The sequence below is a fragment of the Phyllobates terribilis genome, unplaced genomic scaffold (genome assembly GCF_046119375.1).
Source record: "Phyllobates terribilis strain yellow unplaced genomic scaffold, ASM4611937v1 Scaffold_136__1_contigs__length_4911898, whole genome shotgun sequence".
NCBI classification, from domain to species: Eukaryota; Metazoa; Chordata; class Amphibia; order Anura; family Dendrobatidae; genus Phyllobates; species Phyllobates terribilis.
In genome coordinates, this window is record NW_027362896.1 from 748,537 (window position 1) to 771,896 (window position 23,360).

At 49.1% G+C, this 23,360-nt stretch overlaps 1 pseudogene; it reads right to left on the reverse strand.

Annotated features, from left to right (window-relative positions):
- LOC141204939 (uncharacterized) overlaps positions 1 to 23,360 on the reverse strand; it is a 163,045-nt pseudogene that overhangs the window by 27,182 nt on the left and 112,503 nt on the right.

The following is a 23,360-nucleotide window of genomic DNA, read 5'->3' on the forward strand; positions in this document are numbered from 1 at the left end:
GGTGTCTGTTCCCTTGTGAACTGAGTCCTGTTTGTGTTCCTAAATATCGTGGTGTCTGTTCCCATCTGAACTGAGTCCTGTCTCACTTTTCCCTCTTTGTCTGTTTCCTGTGTCTTCCTGCAGAGTCTGATCCTGCTCCTAAACTCCTTCTCGTTGTCTCTGTACCTCTGTTGTGAGTTTAGTGTGCACTCGCTACTTCTTTGTAAGTACCTTGTGTGCTTCTGGTTCTGCCTTTCTTTTCCCGTCTGTTCTTTGTGAACAGAGTCCTATCCCCTTGCCTTGCTTACCGCTCCTGCGGTTTCCGCTCTGCTCTTGCCTTGCTCACCGCTCCGGCGGTCTCGCTCTGCTCTGACTCCTTGCTCACCGCTCCGGCGGTCTCGCTTTGCTCTGACTCCTTGCTCACCGCTCCGGCGGTCTCGCTCTGCTCTGACTCCTTGGTCACCGCTCCGGCGGTCTCGCTCTGCTCTGACTCCTTGCTCACCGCTCCAGCGGTCTCGCTCTGCTCTGACTCCTTGCTCACCGCTCCGGCGGTCTCGCTCTGCTCTGACTCCTTGCTCACCGCTCCGGCGGTCTCGCTCTGCTCTGACTCCTTGCTCACCGCTCCGGCGGTCTCGCTCTGCTCTGACTCCTTGCTCACCGCTCCGGCGGTCTCGCTCTGCTCTGACTCCTTGCTCACCGCTCCGGCGGTCTCGCTCTGCTCTGACTCCTTGCTCACCGCTCCGGCGGTCTCGCTCTGCTCTGACTCCTTGCTCACCGCTCCGGCGGTCTCGCTCTGCTCTGACTCCTTGCTCACCGCTCCGGCGGTCTCGCTCTGCTCTGACTCCTTGCTCACCGCTCCGGCGGTCTCGCTCTGCTCTGACTCCTTGCTCACCGCTCCGGCGGTCTCGCTCTGCTCTGACTCCTTGCTCACTGCTTCGGCGGTCTCGCTCTGCTCTGACTCCTTGCTCACCGCTCCGGCGGTCTCACTCTGCTCTGACTCCTTGCTCACTGCCCTGGGCAGCCTCACTCGGCTGTGTTTGTCCACCACACCTGTGGTTCTGTTCCTGAGTCAAAGTGTGTACTGGGTCCTATCCCGCCTGTGTTCCTACCTGCTAGTGCCTCCCTGTCTGCACTCTAGCCTTACTAACCTGCTTACCCGCCTGCCTGCTTACCCGCCTGCCTGCATACCCGCCTGCCTGCATACCCGCCTGCCTGCATACCCGCCTTGCCTGCCTATACCCACCAGTCTGTGTGCCAGCCTAACCAGTCTGTTCCTGTATTCCCCTGTGTGGGTCAACAGCCGTGTCCGGGGTCTGTCCTGGAGTAGCACCTGGTCCCTCTGCTCGGTTCCTCCTTGGTGCACTGGCGTCGTATGCCGTCGTGCGACCCTGGTCGGATCGGGTGGATACTTAGTTACGCCCCTCCAGGCATTCACCCCCGGCACGGTCCAGTGGAATCACACGCACACGCCGCTCAGCCCGGGCGTGTGCATTACAGGAATCTCTAGTTGTGAGACATGTGGTGGTGAATGTGTATAAGCAAAATACGATAGAAGGAACACTGACACTCTAGTGTGTTTTTAAACCAAATTTTTGCACCATTTATTTTAACAATTAATGAATAAAAGTCAAGTTTTAGCACGTCCCTAAAGTTGGGTTTAGTTGTCCCTTGTGGGCAATATGGTATTGAATAAGAGTTGTCCCTATGGGGGTGTGAACACCTTTGTTAAGATTTAATCCACAATATATGGGTCCGCACTAGCGACGGCACGGAAGGGGATAACGCTACTGCTAACGCATTATCACAATTTAATTGGCGAGTTTTCAGAGAGCGCCTCCCCAACGCCCATCCGCCAGGCTCCCTCTGCCCCCTTCCCTCTGGGATCTAGTGGCCAACAACTGATGTCACTAATCCTAGCGTCAGTTGCGCCGTCGACGTGGCAAGCATACGGTAAAGCATGGGAAGAGTGGACACAATTAGTGGCTGGCAGACGCGTCGACCAATGATTAGAAGTCACCATAGAAATTTCTCCACCCGCTAGTGAAGAGAGGCATATCAGGGGCGTTGGCACAGCAGTGGCTGGCCCGAGTGGCATTTCATTTCTTACTACTGAATTGGGGAGAAGTGACAAAAACATTCATCATCATACAAGCCTTAAAAGGGTGGAAAAGGGCTCAGCCAAGCAAGGAGTGTGGATGTACCGTGTCATTAAGATTGCTTACCCACATCGTATCCCTAACGTCAGTAACATGCCACTCCCAATTTGAAGCGACACTCCTGTCTTTCGCCTTTGCGATCGCCTTCTTCGGGGCGCTACGTATAGGCAAATTAGTCCTCCGATCCAAAAACAGCACCAGTGGAGGCTTATTACACGAAGACGTAGTCATAGCCACTAACAATAACGTTATACGATTACGCATACGCAAAATCCAATCCGGCAAAGGCACTTGGGTGCTGTTACACCCCACAAACGGGGCAGTGTGTCTGGTTTAAAATAGTCAAAACATATCTAGCTATAAGGCCACAAGGTAGTTTCTTCCTATGGCACCTCGACGGCTCTCCACTAACGAGGTACCAGTTCCAATCATTATTTAATAAATGCCTAACAATGGCAGGGAACCACCCCAAAAATTACGGGACACACTCATTCCACATAGGTGCAGCCACGGAAGCAGCAAAAGCAGGATTGCCAGAAACAGAAGTTCAGGAATAGGGCGTTGGCGATCCACGTGTTTCGCAAGATACATAAGACCTGACTTGTTAATCTAACCCGGTTTGTTTTTTCCCAGTTGACACAAAGCCAACAATTTGGGTAGTAAGTCATTAATTTATATACTGGACAGAACAATGGGCAAAAGGCTGCCCAGGCGGGAGGGATTTGGGGTTTTGGGAAACAAAATTCAATTGAATAGGTATAAGAGGCCTGCGGTGGCCACAGGTAATCCTGGAGGTGGTCGACATGAGGAGAGAGGAAAGAGGTCTGGTCATCCTGATCATGCACACCGGGGGAAAACAACTTCTGCCATCAAAAGAGAGCAGAATTGATCACAATGATGAAATTAGATAGGGAGCGGTTCTGAGCATTTTTCCCCAAACTGAAAATAGTGTGGTCCGAGATTGTGCCAAGAGTGGTGTGGTTAGGTGCACGAGACGGCGCGGCCATTGAACGAACGAGGCGGACAATCAACACACGGATGTCAAAATTCATCAGGATCAGAAGCGGAATAGTGATACGGCACCGCCAACTGGAAGGGGACAACGCAAACCTTCTAAGGCCCGATAGAGTGCACCTCACAGACAATGGTCTAGACATATTCTTGTCAGGACTCCAGGACGGAGTCGAGCAAGCACTAAACGAGATGGGTGGGGGTCGGAGTCCTGCATACAGGTATGCAGGATCCTCCGTGGCCTGGAAATAAAGAATGGACATGTTGGAGAGTTCCGCTTGTTGGCTGACTTGCCTGTGACAAGAAACAGGTCATTTGGCAATGAGCTGGTTTGAGAAGTTATAATGCCTTTCTAATGAAATAAATGGATAATTTAATAAAGCTGTGACCGATCCTAAACCATCAAGTTGTATCTGGTATATTATTGGTGTAACGGGTCTGGGAGGTGGAACCTCTGAGCAACTATACAAAGGGGCAGTCCTTGTAAGGAAGCGGGTGGCTCCCAGGGAAGACGGGCAGGTAGTCACGGCTAGTGACGGGGACAGTCTCTGGGTAGAAGGGCAGGAGGTCACGGCAAGTGACGGGGACAGTCTCTGGGTAGAAGGGCAGGAGGTCACGGCAAGTGACGGGGACAATCTCTGGGTAGAAGGGCAGGAGGTCACGGCAAGTGACGGGGACAGTCTCTTGACAGGCGGGTGGTCACGGCAAGTGACGGCTAAGCCTCCAGGTAGGCTAGCAGGCAGGTAGCAGATGAGTGCTCCCAGGTGAGCGGGTAAGAGTCTCTGGACAGGCAGGTGGTCACGACACGTGACGGCAGAGCCTCCAGGTAGGCTAGCAGGCGGGTAGCAGGTGGACGCTCCCAGGTGAGCGGGCAAGAGTCTCTGGACAAGCAGGTGGTCACGGCACGTGACGGCGGAGCCTCCAGGTAGGCTAGCAGGCGGGTAGCAGGTGGACGCTCCCAGGTGAGCGGGCAAGAGTCTCTGGACAGGCAGGTGGTCCCGACAGGTGACGGCAGAGCCTCCAGGTAGGCTAGCAGACAGGTAGCAGGTGAGCGCTCCCAGGTGAGCGGGCAAGAGTCTCTGGACAAGCAGGTGGTCACGGCACGTGACGGCGGAGCCTCCAGGTAGGCTAGCAGGCAGGTAGCAGGTGAGCGCTCCCAGGTGAGCGAGCAGACAGATCCATAGACAGACTGGCAGGGATGGTAGGCAGACTGTCGGACCGCAGGAATGTAAGCAGATAGACAAGTATCAGGCAGGTATCAAGCAGGAATCTGACAGGTAACTGGCAGGTAACTGGTAACGGGACCTACTAGAAAAAAGGTCTTTCCTCTTACCCTTTTGGTGGCTAGAATGTTCTCTACCTCGAACTCGTTTTCAGCGGAAACCGGAGCAGGAGGTGTACCTGTAGACTTGGAAAAAGAGTTAAGTACCACGGGTTTGAGGAGAGATACATGGAAGGAGTTAGGGATGTGCAAGTTGGCCGGGAGTTTCAATTTATAGGCCACCGGGTTGATTTGTTTGATAACTTCCAGTGGGCCGATGAACCGAGGCCCTAACTTGTAAGAAGGAACCTTGAGCCGGACATACTTGGACGAGAGCCAGACTTTATCTCCAGGACAGAATTGTGGAGGATCCAGGCGTTTTTTGTCAGCGTGTTTTTTCATCCGCTCGGACGACTGAAGGAGTGCGGATCGGGTACTCTCCCAAATGGAGGAAAATTCGCTAACGAGAGATTCCGCAGCCGGATTGTCCACCGAGGTGGAGACGGGAAACGGGATCCGAGGATGCTGACCGAAGACTACAAAAAACGGGGATTTGGAGGAGGATTCGCTCTCGTGATTATTGTAAGAGAATTCGGCCCATGGTAGGAGATCCACCCAGTCCGAATGGTGGGCATTAACGAAGTGCCAGAGGTAACTGGTCAGGATCTGATTGATCCTCTCCACTTGACCATTGGACTGTGGGTGGTAAGCGGAGGAGAAGTCCAGGGTGACGTCTAGCAGCTTACATGTGGCTCTCCAGAAGCGTGAGGTGAACTGAACCCCACGATCCGACACGATGTGGTGGGGCAGGCCATGGAGACGGAAGATGTGGCGAATAAAGTCTTTAGCCAGCTCGGGTGCAGACGGGAGGCCTGGCAGTGGAATGAAGTGAGCCATCTTGGAAAAGCGGTCAGCGACCACCCAAATGACCGTACAACCGGCAGAGACAGGGAGGTCCGTTATAAAGTCCATAGCTATATGCTGCCACGGGGCAGCAGGTACTGGAAGAGGAAGGAGGCGATCGGCCGGCAGGTGTCTCGGAATCTTGTTGCGGGCGCAGGACACACAGGCTGAAACAAAGTCTATTACGTCCTTGTGCAGGGTAGGCCACCAGTAATGCCGGGTAATAAGCTGGAGGGTCTTTTTCTGACCAGCGTGGCCAGCTAGCTTAGATGAGTGACCCCAGTGTAGGACCTTCTACCGATCAGGTACTGTTACGAACGTCTTACCAGGAGGGAGACGATTTAGATTCACGGGGGCCACCTGCATTACTCTGGCGGGATCAATGATGTGCTTTGGTTCCTCCTCTAGATCAGACACCAGGAAGGATCGGGACAAGGCGTCAGCTTTGATGTTTTTGTCTGCCGGGCGAAAATGAAGAACGAAATCAAAGCGGGCAAAAAACAAGGACCACCAGGCTTGGCGCGTGTTAAGTCTCTGGGTGCTCTGGAGGTAAGCCAAGTTCTTGTGGTCCGTGTAAATTATTACCGGGTGAAGAGCCCTCTCGAGCAGGTAACGCCACTCCTCCAGAGCCAGCTTAATGGCCAATAACTCTCGGTCTCCTATAGAATAATTGCGCTCAGAAGGGGAGAAGATTTTGGAGAAGAAGCCGCAAGTTACCATTCTTCCGGAAGGCGACTTTTGGGTAAGTACCGCTCCGGCTCCAGAGGAGGAGGCGTCAACTTCCAGGAAGAATTGTTTGTTGCCGTCCGGACGATGCAGCATCGGGGCGGTAGAGAAAGCCTGTTTTAAGGAAAGAAAGGCTTCCTCTGCTTCGGGCGGCCATTCTCTGGGATTAGTGCCCTTACGGGTGAGCGCAGAGATTGGGGCAGTCCGGGAAGAGAAGTGCGGTATAAAGAGGCGGTAGTAGTTGGCGAAGCCCAGGAACCTCTGAATAGCCTTCAACCCCTCTAGTCGGGGCCACTTCTGGATGGCAGACAGTTTCTCAGGATCCATTCGTAGGCCGGTCTGAGAGATAATGTAGCCCAAAAACGGAAGCGAGGTCTGCTCAAAGAGGCACTTCTCATATTTAGCGTAGAGGTGGTTCTGCCTGACCCTGAGCAGGACCTGACGAACATCCCTCCGGTGAGTGAGAAGATCCGGAGAGAAGACCAAGATGTCGTTCAGGTACACCACTACGCAGGAGTAGAGAAGGTCCTGGAAGATGTCATTGACCAACTCTTGAAAGACGGCGGGAGCGTTACAGAGACCGAAGGGCATTACAAGGTATTCATAGTGGCCGTCCCGGGTGTTGAATGCCGTCTTCCATTCATCCCCCTGATGGATACGGACCAGGTTATACGCCCCACGGAGATCCAGCTTGGTGAAGATTCTAGCCCCCCTCAGACGGTCAAATAATTCCGGAATGAGCGGAAGGGGGTATTTATTTTTCACCATGATCTGGTTAAGGCCTCTATAGTCTATACAGGGACGGAGTGAGCCGTCCTTCTTTTTGACGAAGAAGAAGCCTGCTCCCGCCGGGGAGGTAGATTTCCGGATAAATCCCCGGGCCAGATTCTCCTCAATATATTCAGACATGGACCAGGTCTCAGCAGCGGACAAAGGGTAAATACGCCCACGGGGAGGAGTAGCGCCGGGTATCAGGTCGATTGGGCAGTCGTATGGTCTATGAGGGGGTAATGTCTCTGCCTCCTTTTTATTAAAGACGTCCGCATAAGACCAATAGGGAACCGGAAGACCAGGTAGATTGGCAGGGGTAGGAGAAGGACGGACAGGATGGACGGGAACTAAACAAGTCTTATGGCAGTCCTGTCCCCAGCGAAGGACTTCTCCGGTCTGCCAATCTGAAGCCAAGGTAGGCCTAGCAAGAGGGCGTGAGAGAGTCCAGGCAGAACATGAAAGAAGATGCTCTCAGAGTGCAGCATTCCCACCTGCAGAGTAATGGATTCGGTGATGAGTTGGATGGGACGTGGTAAGAGGCCTCCATCCACGGCAGCGACAGACAAGGGTACAGCCAGAGGTTTGGTGGGAATGCGGTATTTCTCTACCAGGGACTGAGAAATGAGATTTCCGGCAGCTCCAGAGTCAAGTTGGGCTAGTTCAAAATAACGGTTCTCCCCGTAGATGATAGAAACCGACAGCAACAGAGATGGAGAGGGTTTACTCTTGTCTAGGACGACCTCTCTGAGCGATCCTAGACACAGGCGTTTCCCGACCTCTCCGGGCAGGAACGGATCCGGTGCTCCTTACTGCCACAGTAGAAGCAGCTCCCCTCGGCTCGGCGTAACTCTTGACGGGTTTTGACCATCTTGGTCTGGTCGACCTGCATAGGCTCGGGTGAGTGCGCCTGGGGAGTAACGGGAGAAGTGACGGGTTTCTGGAAGGTAGGAGCTAGACGTGGAAACCTCCTCTCACGGGTGACCTCTGTGGCGCGCTCCTGGAACCGGATGTCAATCCGGGTGGCAAGTGTTATTAAGTCGTCGAGAGTGGTAGGAATGTCCCGACCGGCGAGTTCATCTTTAATACGGCCGGACAGACCCTCCCAAAAGACAGACACCAGGCCAACTCTGAAGCGAGGGTACGGAACCGTATGGCATATTGGCCCACAGTGAGATTTCCTTGACGGAGGCGTAGCAGAGATGATGCGGATGAGGTCTTCCGTCCTGGTTCGTCGAAGACTTTCCGGAAAGCCGTGAGAAAGGCTGGCAGGTTGGACACCAGGGGGTCTCCTCTCTCCCACAGAGGGTTAAGCCATGCCAGTGCCTCCCCAGTGAGATGGGACATGATGAATGCCACTTTGGCCCGGTCGGAGATAAACTGGTGGGACAGGAGTTCAAAATGCAGGGTGCACTGGTTTATGAAGCCCCGAGCTTGAGCGGGGTCGCTTCCGAAGCGAGGAGGTGCAGAAAGCCGGGGTCCGGGGCAGGATGCCATGGTATTGGTGGGCAGCGGCGCTGCCGGGTTGCGAGTCATGACACTAGCGGTGGTTGCTGGTGGAGCAGTCAGAGTGTCCAGGCGAGAGTTGACACTTCGCAGGTGGCTCAGGATGGACTCCTGTGGGACCTCTGACGGGACAGTTTATGACATAGGTCCGAGAGCGAGGGAGCTTGGGTGCCACCGGGTTCCATGGCCCGAGCAAACTGTAACGGGTCTGGGAGGTGGAACCTCTGAGCAACTATACAAAGGGGCAGTCCTTGTAAGGAAGCGGGTGGCTCCCAGGGAAGATGGGCAGGTAGTCACTGCTAGTGACGGGGACAGTCTCTGGGTAGAAGGGCAGGAGGTCACGGCAAGTGACGGGGACAGTCTCTTGACAGGCGGGTGGTCACGGCAAGTGACGGCTAAGCCTCCAGGTAGGCTAGCAGGCAGACGCTCCCAGGTGAGCGGGCAAGAGTCTCTGGACAGGCGGGTGGTCACAGCAAGTGACGGCTAAGCCTCCAGGTAGGCTAGCAGGCAGGTAGCAGGTGGACGCTCCCAGGTGAGCGTGCAAGAGTCTCTGGACAGGCAGGTGGTCACAGCAAGTGACGGCTAAGCCTCCAGGTAGGCTAGCAGGCAGGTAGAAGATGAGCGCTCCCAGGTGAGCGGGTAAGAGTCTCTGGACAGGCAGGTGGTCACGACACGTGACAGCAGAGCCTCCAGGTAGGCTAGCAGGTGGGTAACAGGTGGACGCTCCCAGGTGAGCGGGCAAGAGTCTCTGGACAGGCAGGTGGTCACGACACGTGACGGCAGAGCCTCCAGGTAGGCTAGCAGACAGGTAGCAGGTGAGCGCTCCCAGGTGAGCGGGCAAGAGTCTCTGGACAAGCAGGTGGTCACGGCACGTGACGGCGGAGCCTCCAGGTAGGCTAGCAGGCAGGTAGCAGGTGAGCGCTCCCAGATCCATAGACAGACTGGCAGGGCTGGTAGACAGACTGTCGGACCGCAGGAATGTAAGCAGATAGACAAGCATCAGGCAGGTATCAAGCAGGAATCTGACAGGTAACTGGCAGGTAACTGGTAACGGGACCTGAGGGCTGAAGCAGAGTGATAGGCTATGCAACAACATTGCTCGGGCACCTCCATTTTGGAGGAGGTGCCTTATATATGGTCAGGTCCTCCGGCCATTGGCCGGGGACTCCTTAGGATGGCGCGCGCGGCCCCTTTAAGAGAGGTGGAGCGCGCGCGCGCCCTAAGCACAGTGGCCGGGAAGCAGCGCGCGCTGCCAGCAGAGCGGGAGGAAGACGCCGGGCACGGAGCGGAGAGGTGAGGGGAACGGCGTCCCTGCCTAGCAGGAAGCAGGGACGCCGACGCTACAATTGGCAAGGGAAAGGGGGTGGTAGAGGGCCTAAGCATGCGTCAGGGTTTGGTTGGGGTCCCCACAGTCCTGGTGTTGTAAAATGGTGAGTGGTGGAAGTGTATGGTGCCCAGGGCGGTACATGTGGGCAAGCTACAGCTTCTCCAAGCCATGGCACCTCACAAACAGTGTCCCAGTCCATATGTAGTGTGCTGTGAAGTTTGCTTTGCAATCACATGTAGGCCAGATCCTTCCGCTGTATCCACGTCCTTCGGTCCAGGATCAGCTGCGTACACATCAGGAGACAACTGGTTCATTATAACAAGTTCAACTTTACTGAGCAGTTCAGATACAACAGTCTATAACACGCAGTTTCGAGCACAGCACCCTCCAGTTCCTTCAACATAACACATTTCAAGCTTTTGCTTACATTCAGCTCGAAACATGCCTACACTTGATCCTCTTATTACCCCCAGGGATTTCCCGTGTGGCACCACAGCACTCCTGAGATGTTACATTGCCCTCTTGTATTTCCCAGTCCGTCTTCCTATGTATGGAAGGGATTATGGCACACTTCTCAGTGCCGAGTTTGGGCCGTAGGTTACAGGAATTTCCCCATAAAATTTGGTCCGGCTCATGCTTCCAGAACGATATTGACTCCATGTGCCCCCAGCCCTCTGCAGCTTGAACCTCAACTTGACACGAACCTCACACTTTCTCAATCTAACTAAACCAGGAAGTGACTCCCCTTTTTGCTTGACCCACCCCCTCCAATGCTGGGCTGGCCCAAACATATCACTGTATCCTAACCTATACCTACATCTTGCACCCTACTAGGCCCACCACTGCCTATCTGCCCTAATGTTTTTATCTATCACTAGCAAAGTCCTAAACTATGTTCTTCACTTTCCCTACCCCTGAGCTGAGTGTACCAGGTTACCTTAAGCATTACCAACACAGTACCCACACAGCAGTATCAGCACCTATAACACTCTATGCATTTTACATTACACCATAAAAACACAATACAGCCGCATGTTAGTATTCACACTACAATTGTTGTCTTCATCGGCAGTCTCTGTCACACTCTTACAGCAGTGTAAATGGTGGTGTGGACGATCTGGGGAGTGCGCTTTGCTCAATGTTGGCCTATTGCGATAGATAATAATAATTTTTTATAATAATAATTTTTATTTATATAGCGCCAACATATTCCGCAGCACTTTACAATTAAGCGGGGACATGTACAAACAATAAATTCAATACAAGGTGAGACAGTTTAACAGTTACATCAGGAGTGAGGTCCCTGCTCGCAAGCTTACAATCTACATGGAAATGGGGGGACACAATAGGTGGAAAGTGCTTGTTATTTCAGGTCTGGCAATTATAATAAGTCGGGATTATCATATAAAGCTGTATGATCCGGTCATCAGCCTGTATGTTAAAGTGCAATACTCAATTACCGAGTGCAGTTATCGAGTGCATGGAGGGTGTAGAAACAGATGAACAGTAGGGTGCAGATTCTGAATAGTATTTAGGAGGGAACAGGGGAAAGTTAGTTTACTGAGTAGTTGAGGTGGTAGGCTTGTTTAAAGAGATGGGTTTTTAAAGCGCGCTTGAAGACATCGGGGCTAGGCATCAATCGGATCGTCTGGGGTAGAGCATTCCAGAGAACTGGTGCAGCACGAGAGAAGTCTTGGAGACGGAGGTGTGAGGTTCGGATTATGGGGGATGTTAGCCTTAGGTCATTTGTGGAACGGAGGGCACGTGTAGGACGATAGACTGAGATGAGAGAGGAGATATAAGGTGGTGCAGAACTGTAGAGAGCTTTGTGGGTGAGAGCAATGAGTTTATATTGGACCCTGTAGTGAATGGGTAACCAGTGTAATGACTGGCACAAGGTGGAGGCATCGGTGAAGCGGCTGGACATAAATACGACCCTGGCTGCCGCATTCAGGACAGATTGGAGAGGGGAAATTTTGGTAAGAGGGAGACCGATCAGAAGAGAGTTGCAGTAGTCCAGACGAGAGTGAATAAGAGCGACAGTAAGAGTTTTAGCAGTTTCCAAAGTGAGAAAAGGTCGGATTCTGGAGATGTTTTTAAGATGCAGGTGACAAGAGCGAGTGAGTGATCGGATATAGGGAGTAAAGGAAAGGTTAGTGTCGAATATGACCCCAAGGCAGCGGGCATGCTGCTTGGGAGTTATGGTTGACCCCTCCAAGGTAATTTTGATATTAGGTAGAGTTAGGTTACTAGAGGGGGGAAACACAAGAAGTTCAGTTTTGGAGAGATTCAATTTGAGATAGAGGGAGGACATGATGCTAGACACAGCAGATAAACAATCCTTGGTGTTTTGTATTAGGGTAGGGGTGATGTCAGGGGAAGAAGTGTATAGTTGGGTGTCGTCAGCATAGAGATGATACTGGAACCCAAATCTGCTGATTGTTTGTCCAATAGGGGCAGTGTATAGAGAGAAGAGGAGGGGGCCTAGGACTGAGCCCTGAGGAACCCCGATAGTAAGGGGATGAGGAGGGGAAGAGGAGCCGGCAAAAGATACAGTGAAGGAGCGGTCAGAGAGGTAGGAGGAGAACCAGGAGAGAACGGTTTCCTTGAGGCCTATAGAGCGGAGCATAGTGAGGAGGAGCTGGTGATCCACAGTGTCAAATGCTGCAGAGAGATCCAGGAGAATCAGCAGGGAGCAGTGACCTTTGGATTTGGCTGTTAGTAGATCGTTAGAGACTTTAGTGAGGGCAGTTTCAGTGGAGTGTAAGGAGCGGAAACCAGATTGTAGAGGGTCGAGGAGAGAGTTATCTGAGAGATAGCGGATTAGACGGGAGTGGACCAAGCGTTCCAGGAGTTTAGAGATGAAGGGAAGATTAGAGACAGGTCTATAGTTAGCAGTGCAGTTCTGGTCCAGGGATGGCTTTTTAAGTAAAGGGGTTATGATGGCATGTTTAAATGATGAGGGAAAGATACCTGACGAAAGAGAGAGGTTAAATATTTTAGTCAGGTGAGTGGTGACCACCGGTGAGAGGGACTGCAGGAGATGTGAAGGAATGGGGTCACTGTTGCAGGTTGTAGGCCGAGAAGAAGCGAGGATAGATGAGTGGACAAGTGAGTGGGAAGCGGAGTCCACCTTTGCGGCTGCATCCAAGGAACGTGTGTTGTGATTTGAGTGGTGTTTGACAAATTGGTGGCAGCGTTAGTGGTTTTCATAACATGAACTAATGAAAAATGTGCTCATCTCTATTTCTTAATCATCATTTGGTGCTGAAAATTGTTTCTCTTTATCTTCTAAAACTGTGACTTTAACCCATTCCCGGCATGCGCCGTACATGTACTGCTCTGCGGGAGCCGCGTTCCCGCAAAGAGCAGTACATGTACGGCGCTGCTATTTCCGGTCTCCGTGCTGCATTGCGCGGTGACCTGGTTTAGATGGCTGCTGTCTCTGACAGCTGGCCATCCCTGCACGTCGCCCCGGGCGTCTGTACCGCTCCCCCTGCGTCGGCGATCGCTGTGATTGGCTGGTCAATTCTGAACAGCCAATTGCAGCAATGTTTCAATAAAGTTTAAAAAAAAAACAAAAAACCCACATGACTTGTTGTGATCAGTGCTGTTGTTAAAGATAAGATTCTAAAATCTACTAAAAAACATTATATGAAACTCTGATGTATACTAAATATCTATACTTATATTCTGTTATATGTTATCAATCTTGTTTTGCATATATTTCTTATATTGGTTATCATTTAGTCATATATACCCTCACTTTAATATATATTATGAAAACCTTGATATATATATATATCAGATATCTGTACTCGTGTGTCACTATATATATATATATACACCCCGAAATGATTAGTTGGAATTAGTTATAGAAGTGAACTTTCAAATTGTTTCCAAGAAGGAGACGAGACAAAGGATTCAACATGACACCTCCCAAGAGAATATCCTGACGAATGAGGAGAATATCTGGGGAGGAAACACTTAACCCCATAGGACAACATAATGAGACTTATCTATACCATGGGCCAGAGACTACTGTGATTGCTCAATTGCCTCAGAGCGACACCCTATTGGGACCTTCCTCCATACTGAACATATATATGTTATGCTGGAATAATAAACACATCTTTCCTGCGCCATTTCTCTTCAAGAGAAGTTCAGTATCTGACTCTGTCTGTCCGATATCAAAGCTCCACGTATACACTTGAATAAGTTAATTTGGCAAGGGATAAGCAAAGGGTTGGGGTCCTTTGAACCTCACTTCCACAATTGGCGCAACCAACGTGGGGCACCACACGGGCACCACACCAGGGCAGACCGAATGAAGGTGTCCAGCTGTGGATCGTGGATGACTGGATGGGCCTGATCACCCCCCTTACACGGTAAGTCTAGCTAATTACACTGTAATTACAGACTTGCTTGTGTTTCCAGTCGTTCATAGATTAGCAGAGGGCATGAGTCGGTCTGTTGTGGTAATCCTTAAGTGGGGGTAGGTGTGACCCTGCTGGTGTTATCGAAACCCACTCACATTCCAATCCACTGTAACCTTTGCTTATTCTAATTTGTTTGTGTTTGAGACTGACTTAGTGGATGGGCTGTCGTGTGTGGCTTGTGAACAGAGTATTCTCCTGGGTGTAATCTCACATTGCATCTCCATATACCTCCTGTTCTTGAGAGAACGTAGGGGGGATGATGTGAAGGAAAAAAAAAGGTTAAAAGTTCTGTATCGCTCACTAGAAAACGTCCTGTTCTTGGAAGATAGAACGCACGAGGGGGGGTATAGAAGCCAGGCTGGCCAGCTGGTATCTGCGGTTATTATAAGGAGATTATTCTGTTTCATTGAGTCATACTGACACAAGAATTCACTTTGTCTGGTCCGTCTTTCTGTTTGTATTGTGTTAAAATTCGTCAGCCATGCAGAAATTCTTGAGACTGTTCACAAAGAAAGTTGGTGTCGAATAACAGCTATACGGCTCACACACTGGTGGCCGGCCAACAGGGAAGGGGTTAAGTATGTTGCTAGGGTTAAACAGTTAATGGACATTGTAGGAATGAATAGGAGGGGAAGACTTTCAGTGGGGGCTGTGGAAAATAGCTTTAAAAAAAAAAAAAAAAAAAAAAGGGGTAAACTAGAGGAAACAGGTTTATTATCTGCGCAAGAGAGAACAGATGATAATGATGATGTATATTACATGTATGTTAAGCGCCATGTTTTTAATGTTGCTTTGAAAACTGTTGAGCCACCACCTTATAATGGCCTCAAGGGGTGGACATGTTCTAGGAGTGATGTGCAAACTTTAGACTCTGGGGACAATGGTTTACATTGTGGAGTTCATAGACCATCCCCCCTCCCCACTGACTTTGTAGCCACAGCGCCTTCTCTTGACTGCTCCCGGACAGACACACCACCCAGGTGCCCTCCCACCTTTGGAATGCATGACTCAAAGGAAGTCCCACCCAAAGGTACTTCCTGTGGTGGCCATCTTACTCCACCCGGAGGGCCTGATAACAATGAGACGACAGATATTCCAAAGCCTAATGCCCAATTAGTTTCGCCACCAGTTTCTATATATCCGGTTGTGACTATGCAAGGACAATATTACACCCCACCTCAGCAATCTACCTCAGCATCTCCCCCACATCCGACACCAATGTTCCCAGCTCTTACATCACCTGTCCCTCAGTTAGGTGAAGGGGCTCCATCTGTTGCCCCATCATATCAACATGTGGATAATGGTAGCTTTGTGTCAGGCCCCCCCAGAGGACTGGAATCCTATTTTTGAGAAAAATGATTACCCAGGGACAGACAGGGGCTGGGGTACTAATCTCTGTGGGTGTAGGGAACATGGTCACTCAGCAGGTGGATGCTATAATGAATGCTACCAATAGCCACCTGTAGCACAGGGGTGGCCTGGCTAGAGATATTGTTATGGCAGGGGGAGACAGTATTCAAAGGGAAAGTGATAATATTGTACGACGACATGGTCCTTTCCAGCCAGCAATGGTCACAGTTACAGAATCAGGCGATTTACCCTGTAACACTATTATTTATGCAGTGGGGTCCATCTATGACCCTTCCTATCCAGATAATAGTGCACGGCTCTTATGCCAGACTGTACACGCAGCATTAGACATTGCAAACAAGACTGCTTGCATTAAGACTATAGCACTTCCTTTAATTAGCTCCGGTATCTTTGGATACCCAGTCAGAGCATGTGCAAGGGAGCTAGTGCAGACAATGATAGAAGAGGCCTCTAAGCCTTCTTGCCATTTAACCGAGATACGCCTAGTCAGTAAACAGACTGACACTGCAAGGGCAATGAAAGATGCTTGTCAAACAAATGTGACTCCCATCACACCAGTACCATTAAAAATGATGTGGATGAAGAAAAGTTGCTGCCAGGCCTACCTAGACCACCATCTAATTTAACCCTTAAGCCTATCACGCCACCACCTGCTCTTGGCAAACCAGAACAGATCATGTATGTAAAATTCATACCGACTCAGGCCATGACACTCTGCAACCAATTGCCAGACCCAGAGAAACAACTCATGCCTTTCTACCATGCAGTTTTCGCTATTCAGAAGACATACTCAGCTACGGGGCAAGATTTGTCCTCTCTTGTGTCTATTAAAGCAGAAGAAAGCAGTCACTGCCATGTTAACTACAGATGAAGAAGATTATCCCATGATGTCCTAAGAGAAGGTAATCTTATCACCTATGGTCATAACATACCCAGCCAGATGTATGACTCCTTTGAGAAGCTAAAAGAAGCCATCGTATCTGCCCCAGCCTTGGGCATACCTGTTTATACCAAGCCCTTCTACCTGTTTGTATACGAAGTTAAGGGACATGCCTCTGGAGTTCTCGCCCAGAAACATGGAGGCAGCATGAGACCCGTTGCCTACTACTCAGCAAGGTTTGATCCTGTTGCTAGAGCCGTCCCTCATGTCTCAGAGCTGTTCAGTCTGCACACTTGCTTCTTGATAAGACGGCTGATGTGATCCTCGGACATGAAACCCGCGTTATGGCTCCTCATGACCTCAAGGCTATCCTTGCTCAGACACAGCCAAGATTCCTATCTGCGCAAAGACATGTCCATCTTGAGTGTTCCCTTTTGCTTCCTGAGAACATCACTCTCCACAGATGTACAGTACTCAACCCTGCCAATCTGCTGCCTCTTTCCAGGGGGGAAGATGTGGACAATTCTCCTCCCGTTAATCTCAGGCCACATGATTTTGACCCAGACGGCCCGAACATAGAAGATCTTCTTGAGCATGATTGCATTGAACAGATGATGTCAGAAGCACAACATAATTTGAAGATCCAAGAAGAGCCCCTCCCCAATCCAGACCTCCAGATGTGGATGGATGGCTCTAGGCTTGCTGATAAAACAGGAAGATGCCACACGGGCTACGCAGTAGTCACGATGGACCAGCCTGTCTCGGTAGGCCCATTGCCCCCGTCCATGTCAGCTCAGGAGGCGGAGCTAGTTGCACTCACAGAGGCTTGCAAGGCAGGGGAGGGCAAGAAGATTAATATCTATAACTGTGGAAGAACAGAGGATTTCTTACAGCCACCGGGACACCCATCAAACACGCAGATCTCGTAAAAGACCTTTTGGAGGCATTGAAGTTGCCAGAAGAAGTAGCTGTAATCAAAGTCTGAGCACACAGACTCTTGGATACAGAAGAAGCCCTGGGTAATCATTATGAGGATGAAGCAGCCAAGGACGCGGCCCTTCAGTGGTGCCCAGGGAAAGAGACAGCAGAAGTGGCACGGCAGGAACAACAAATCCCAGCCGAAACAATGGTTATGACAAGAAGTCAGAGACAAATCCAAGATCAGAATGAGAATGAACATATAACACCACCATGGACCTTACTATACAAACATCAGGCAGAAGCTGGAGCAGAAGAAAAAGAAGAGTGGAAGAAGTCGGGAGCCAAGCAGGACAAGTATGGCCTATGGATGTTAGGTCCAAGAGTATGCCTTCCACGAACACTATATCCAGCGGCAATCTCATGGGCTCATGGAGTCACACACTTGGGAAAAGATCAGATGTTCCAAAAGATAAACAAATTATACTTGGCACCTGGAATATCAACACCCATTCTGCGATACACAAAAGCCTGCTTGATCTGTGCAACTTGCAATCCAGGAAAAACAGAGAAGACCACCAAAACATCTGGCAAAACCACTGTACCCATTTCAGAGAATCCAAGTTGACCATATTCAGATGCCCAAAGTAGGGAAATATGAATATGTTCTGGTAATAGTGGATATGTTTTCAGGCTGGCCTGAGGCCTACCCAGTCACTAACATGACAGCCCGCACCACAGCTAAGAAACTGATGACAGAGATTGTGTGTAGGTTTGGGGTACCAGAAGTAGTAGAAAGTGACCAGGGACCAGCATTCACGGCCCAACTCTACAGGGATCTGTGGAGTATGGTAGGAACTAGCTTAGGTCTTCATACGCCTTACAATCCCAAAAGTAGTGGGAAGGTTGAGAGACTGAATGGTACTTTAAAGTCCAAATTGTTACAGATTAATCAGGAGACACAAATTCCCTGGCCAGACGGTCTTCCCATTGCCCTGTACTCAATCAGAAACACCCTGACAGGCCAACACAAACTGACTCCTTATGAGATTTTGTTTGGAGGAGCCCCAAGGTTGGGAGGGTATTTCCCCCAAGAGATGGTTGCAGGTAGTGATACTATTGTTAACTATGTAATACAATTGTCCAAAGAACTTGTAATAACACACGCTGCAGTCTTGTCTTCCATCCCAGATCCTGACAGTGACGAGCATACTCACTCAATCAAACCTGGAGACTGGGTGGTCGTTAAGAAGCACGTCCGGAAGTCCTCTCAGATACGAGGGCCCATTCCAAGTGCTCTTGGTGACACCTACATCAGTCAAAGTCGAAGGGAAGGCCACTTGGATCCACGCTTCACATTGCAAGCGGACCCCAGCACCAGCACAGCCATGAGACTGTATATCCTTTACTGCATTGTTTTTGTGAGCGTTCAGAATCTCGAGTCTCAGGTAGCAATTACTCAGGAAAGAAGGGGGCGTATGTAAGATGTTCGGGGACTCTTGTTATACCTATATTCCAGATAATGTTGGCCCTACAGGCAAAGTAACAATTGCTCTAAAGAAACTTACTAGTTTATCAGAAGAATTTAAAGAAAATTCAGGGATCAAGGATCCATGGGACCAGTATTTCTCATGGATGAGTGGCTGGCAGGTTAGTTCAGGTGGGGATGGCGATTCTTGTAATAATGATTATACTAGCGATGATGGCATGTTGTGTTGTTCCTTGTATACGGAAACTAATACAAAAAACTGTGGAACCTATAATGGTAATGACTGATGAGGAAACTAATAACTGGACAGAAGAATTTTGACAACAATCCAGATTAAACAGTCAAGTCTTAAGTAATAAGTCTAAAGGCCCCGTCACGCAGTAGCGATTTCGCTGGCGATCTCGTTATGTGTGAAGGGGCCTTAACACTTGATTGTGGCATCTGTATAGTTCCCTTGTTTGTCGTGGTTTGTGTGTTGGTGTCCATCCGGCAGTGTAGCGGACAGGCTGGTCTGGGGAATCCGGCCTCGGCTGGCTCCTCCCACTAGGGGCGGAGAAGTACGTGGGCGGGTCTGTGTGTCTGCACTTCGGCTGGAGCGTTCACCCACTGCCAGAGGAGAAGGGAGCGGTGAAAGCAGTATTCATTTACTTATATCTAGAATTTATATTATTAAATGTAACCTCTAGATTCTTTTGTGTGAAATCTTTGCTATGTGTTTCTACAAGTGCTAAGCAGAGAGGGGGTCTGATGAAGGGTTTCAAAAATGTTTTTAGGGGGGACTGTTAAAGATAAGATTCTAAAATCTACTAAAAAACATTATATGAAACTCTGATGTATGCGAAATATCTATACTTATATTCTGTTATATGTTATCAATCTTGTTTTGCATATATTTCTTATATTGGTTATCATATACCCTCACTTTAATATATATTATGAAAACCTTGATATATATATATCAGATATCTGTACTCGTGTGTCACTATATATATATATATACCCTGAAAGGATTAGTTGGAATTAGTTATAGAAGTGAACTTTCAAATTGTTTACAAGAAGGAGACGAGACAAAGGATTCAACATGACACCTCCCAAGAGAATATCCTGACGAATGAGGAGAATATCTGGGGAGGAAACACTTAACCCCATAGGACAACATAATGAGACTTATCTATACCATGGGCCAGAGACCACTGTGATTGCTCAATTGCCTCAGGGCGACACCCTATTGGGACCTTCCTCCATACTGAACATATATATGTTATGCTGGAATAATAAACACATCTTTCCTGCGCCATTTCTCTTCAAGAGAAGTTCAGTATCTGACTCTGTCTGTCCGATATCAAAGCTTCACGTATACACTTGAATAAGTTAATTTGGCAAGGGATAAGCAAAGGGTTGGGGTCCTTTGAACCTCACTTCCACACTGTGTGACACAGCATCAATCACAGTCGTCAAAATGGGTGGGGTGATCGCGACATCACCTTTCCTGATTAACCCCTATGGCGCTGATTGGCTGAACAATAGTTTCTGACCAATGAGCGCCATAGGGGTTAATCTAAAATAGCGTTCACTGCTCTGCACGCCATCTTTACCTCAGTGTTGGCGTGCAGAACGGTTGTGAGACCCCCTCTGTGTACCTGGGATAGAGAATCATTGGTGGCCAGTGCGATCCCCCCCTGCGATCCAGTGTTGTGCTGAGGAGCTTCCTGCTCCCGCTGTGTCCTGTGTGATCTGAGCTTTGTTCTCAGATCTCCTGTGCTGCTGACTCTGATCACAGCAGAGGCAGTTCCCCAATCCCTGTTCCAGTCCCTTCCTCTCCCCACTCCCAATTGAATTTTTTGCACGCGGCGTCCTGCGCTGAGCATCCGTGCTCTTCCCGTGGCCGCAGCGCTCTGATCAGTATCGCTGCTGATCAGAGTCTGCGCCAAGGGACTTTTTCTTTTTTTTAGTTAGAGTAGCAGACGTCACAGTGTAAGTGACGTCTGTTTTTTTTTTAGTTCTATAGGTAGCAAGGTAGTGTATTAGAGTAGCGGACGTCACAGCGCATGGTGACGTCCATTTTTCTTTTGCAAAAAAATGAATTATTTGCGTTGAGTAAATTTGTAGTAAGAGCATTGGGGGAGTGTACGTTGCAGTGTTGGTGATGTCTGTTTTTCTTTTGCAAAAAAAAAAAAGAATAGTTAGCGCGGGGTAAATTTATAGGTAGGGCATTAGTGTAGTGAACGTCACTGTAATTTTTTTTAGACAAACTTCTTTTTGCATCTATTTTTCTTTTAAGTGTTTCTTCTAAGGTTTTACTTTTTCTCCCTCTACTTTTAGGCTGCGAGGAAGTTCCCACGTTCCTCTATTCCTCTTCATCTAGTGAGGAAGGACCCCCAGCAAGGCGTCCTAGGACGCAGGAAACCCCTACAGCAATTGATCCCATATGGACTGACTGCACTCCCCGAAAATTATCAGCCTGTAATTCCGGATTTCATCGGCAACTCCGGAATCCAATTTGAGGTTACAGGCCTCACTGAAATTGACTTCTTCAAATTCTTTTTTAGCGAGGAAATAATAAATGTTATGGTGGCTCAGACAAATTTGTGCCCCATCAATTTTTCACCCAAAACCCAACGTCAGATAGACCCCTGTAAATGCAGCAGAGATGACATTTTGGGGCATTGTGCTACATATGGGCATAATCAAAAAAACAGAGCTTCAGCAATAGTGGAGTACTGATATACTCTACAGCACACCGGTATTCTAGGAATTGGATGTTTCGCCCCCAGCAGTTCGCCCCTGGGTACATTTCGCTCCTGCACATTTCGTCCCCAGGATGTTTTGCCCCCGTACATTTCACCCCCGCACATATGTGTCCTCCCCGAGATGATCCTAACTTTGATCGTCTATATAAAATTCAGCCAGTAGTTGAACACTTCAGCAGAAAATTTGCTGAGGCGTAAAACCCCCAAAGGGACATCTCTATAGATGAATCTCTGGTTCATTTTAAAGGGAGACTAAAATTCCGACAATACCTGCCCAGTAAGAGGGCCAGGTACGGAATAAAACGCCCTCCTGTCCTGGGGGTGAGTGGGAAAATTGTGTGGGAATTTCTGCACCCACTGCTGGATAAGGGTTATCACCTCTACATTGATAACTTTTACACCAGCATCCCGCTCTTCAAGACCCTCTCTGTCGGAGGTACAGTTGCATGCGGTACCGTGCAACCGCTGGGAAGGGGTGAAAGCAGAGCCCAATACTGCAATAACAAGTTGGTGGTCAAGTATAAGGACAAGAGGAATGACCTTATCTTGACCACCATACACCGTGACAACAGCTCCTTGTCACTGTCCGAGGTACAACAACCATACAGTGCCACGCGAAAAGTATGGTACAAACAATTAGCCGTGCACATTGTACAGATGGCACTGTACAATGCTTTTGTGCTGTTTGGAACGGCGGGCAATACAGGGACCTTCCTTCAGTTTCAGGAGGTAGTCATCAAGACCCTAATGTTTGGCACTCAGGAAGTTGAGGGTCCCAGTACTTCTGAAAGTGATAGTGCCCGAATTGTCCTAGGTCAGCATTTTCCAGGAGAGGTTCCCCAAACTGCGAGGAAGGGAAGAACACAAAAACGGTGCAGAGAATGCTCCAAAATGGGAATCCGAAAAGACACAATTTACCATTGTGAAACCTGCCCTGAGAAACCTGGCCTTTGCATTAAGAATTGCTTCAAAGCCTACCACAAGTCCACAAATTAATAAAACTTGTTTTTACCCTGTTCACACAACACACCTTTATAATCTGATGCACTCCGCACAATTCACACATAACACCGCATTATTAATTCATACACCAGTAAAAGCAAAAACATTATAATCACTACTATAAAACTATGCCTCTAGATAAATTCCTTGAGGGGTGTAGTTTCCAAATAGGGTCACTTGTGGGGGATTTCCACTGTTTTGGCACATCAGGGGCTCTCCAAACTTGACAAAACGCCCGCAGACTATTCCATCAAAGTCTGAATTTCAAAACGTCACTCCTTCCCTTTCGAGCCCTGCCGTGTGCCCAAATAGTGATTTTCCTCCACTTATGGGGTATCAGCATATTAAGGACAAATTGCATAACAACTTTTGGTGTCCATTTTCTCCTGTTACCCTTGTGAAAATAAAGAAATTGGGGTGTAAAGATCATTTTTGTGGAAAAAATATTTTTTTTTATTTTCACAACTCAACATTATAATTTTCTGTGAAGCACCTGGGGGGTTAAGGTGCTCACCACACATTTGGATAAGTTCCTTGGGGGGGGTGTCTAATTTACAAAATGGGATCAATTGTGGGATTTATACTGTTTAGGCACATCAGGGACTCTCCAAACTTGACAAAACGCCTGCAGACCATTCCATGAAAGTCTGCATTCCAAAACGTCACTTTTTCACTTTCGAGTCCTGCCGTATGCCCAAATAGTGGTTTTCCTCCACATATGGGGTATCAGCATATTCATAAGAAATTGCACAACATCCTTTGGTTACCCTTGTCAAAATAAAAAAAATTGGGCAAAAAAATCATTTTTGTGGAAAAAATGTGTTTTCTTTCTCACTGCTCTACTTTATAAACTTCTGTGAAGCACCTGGGGGTT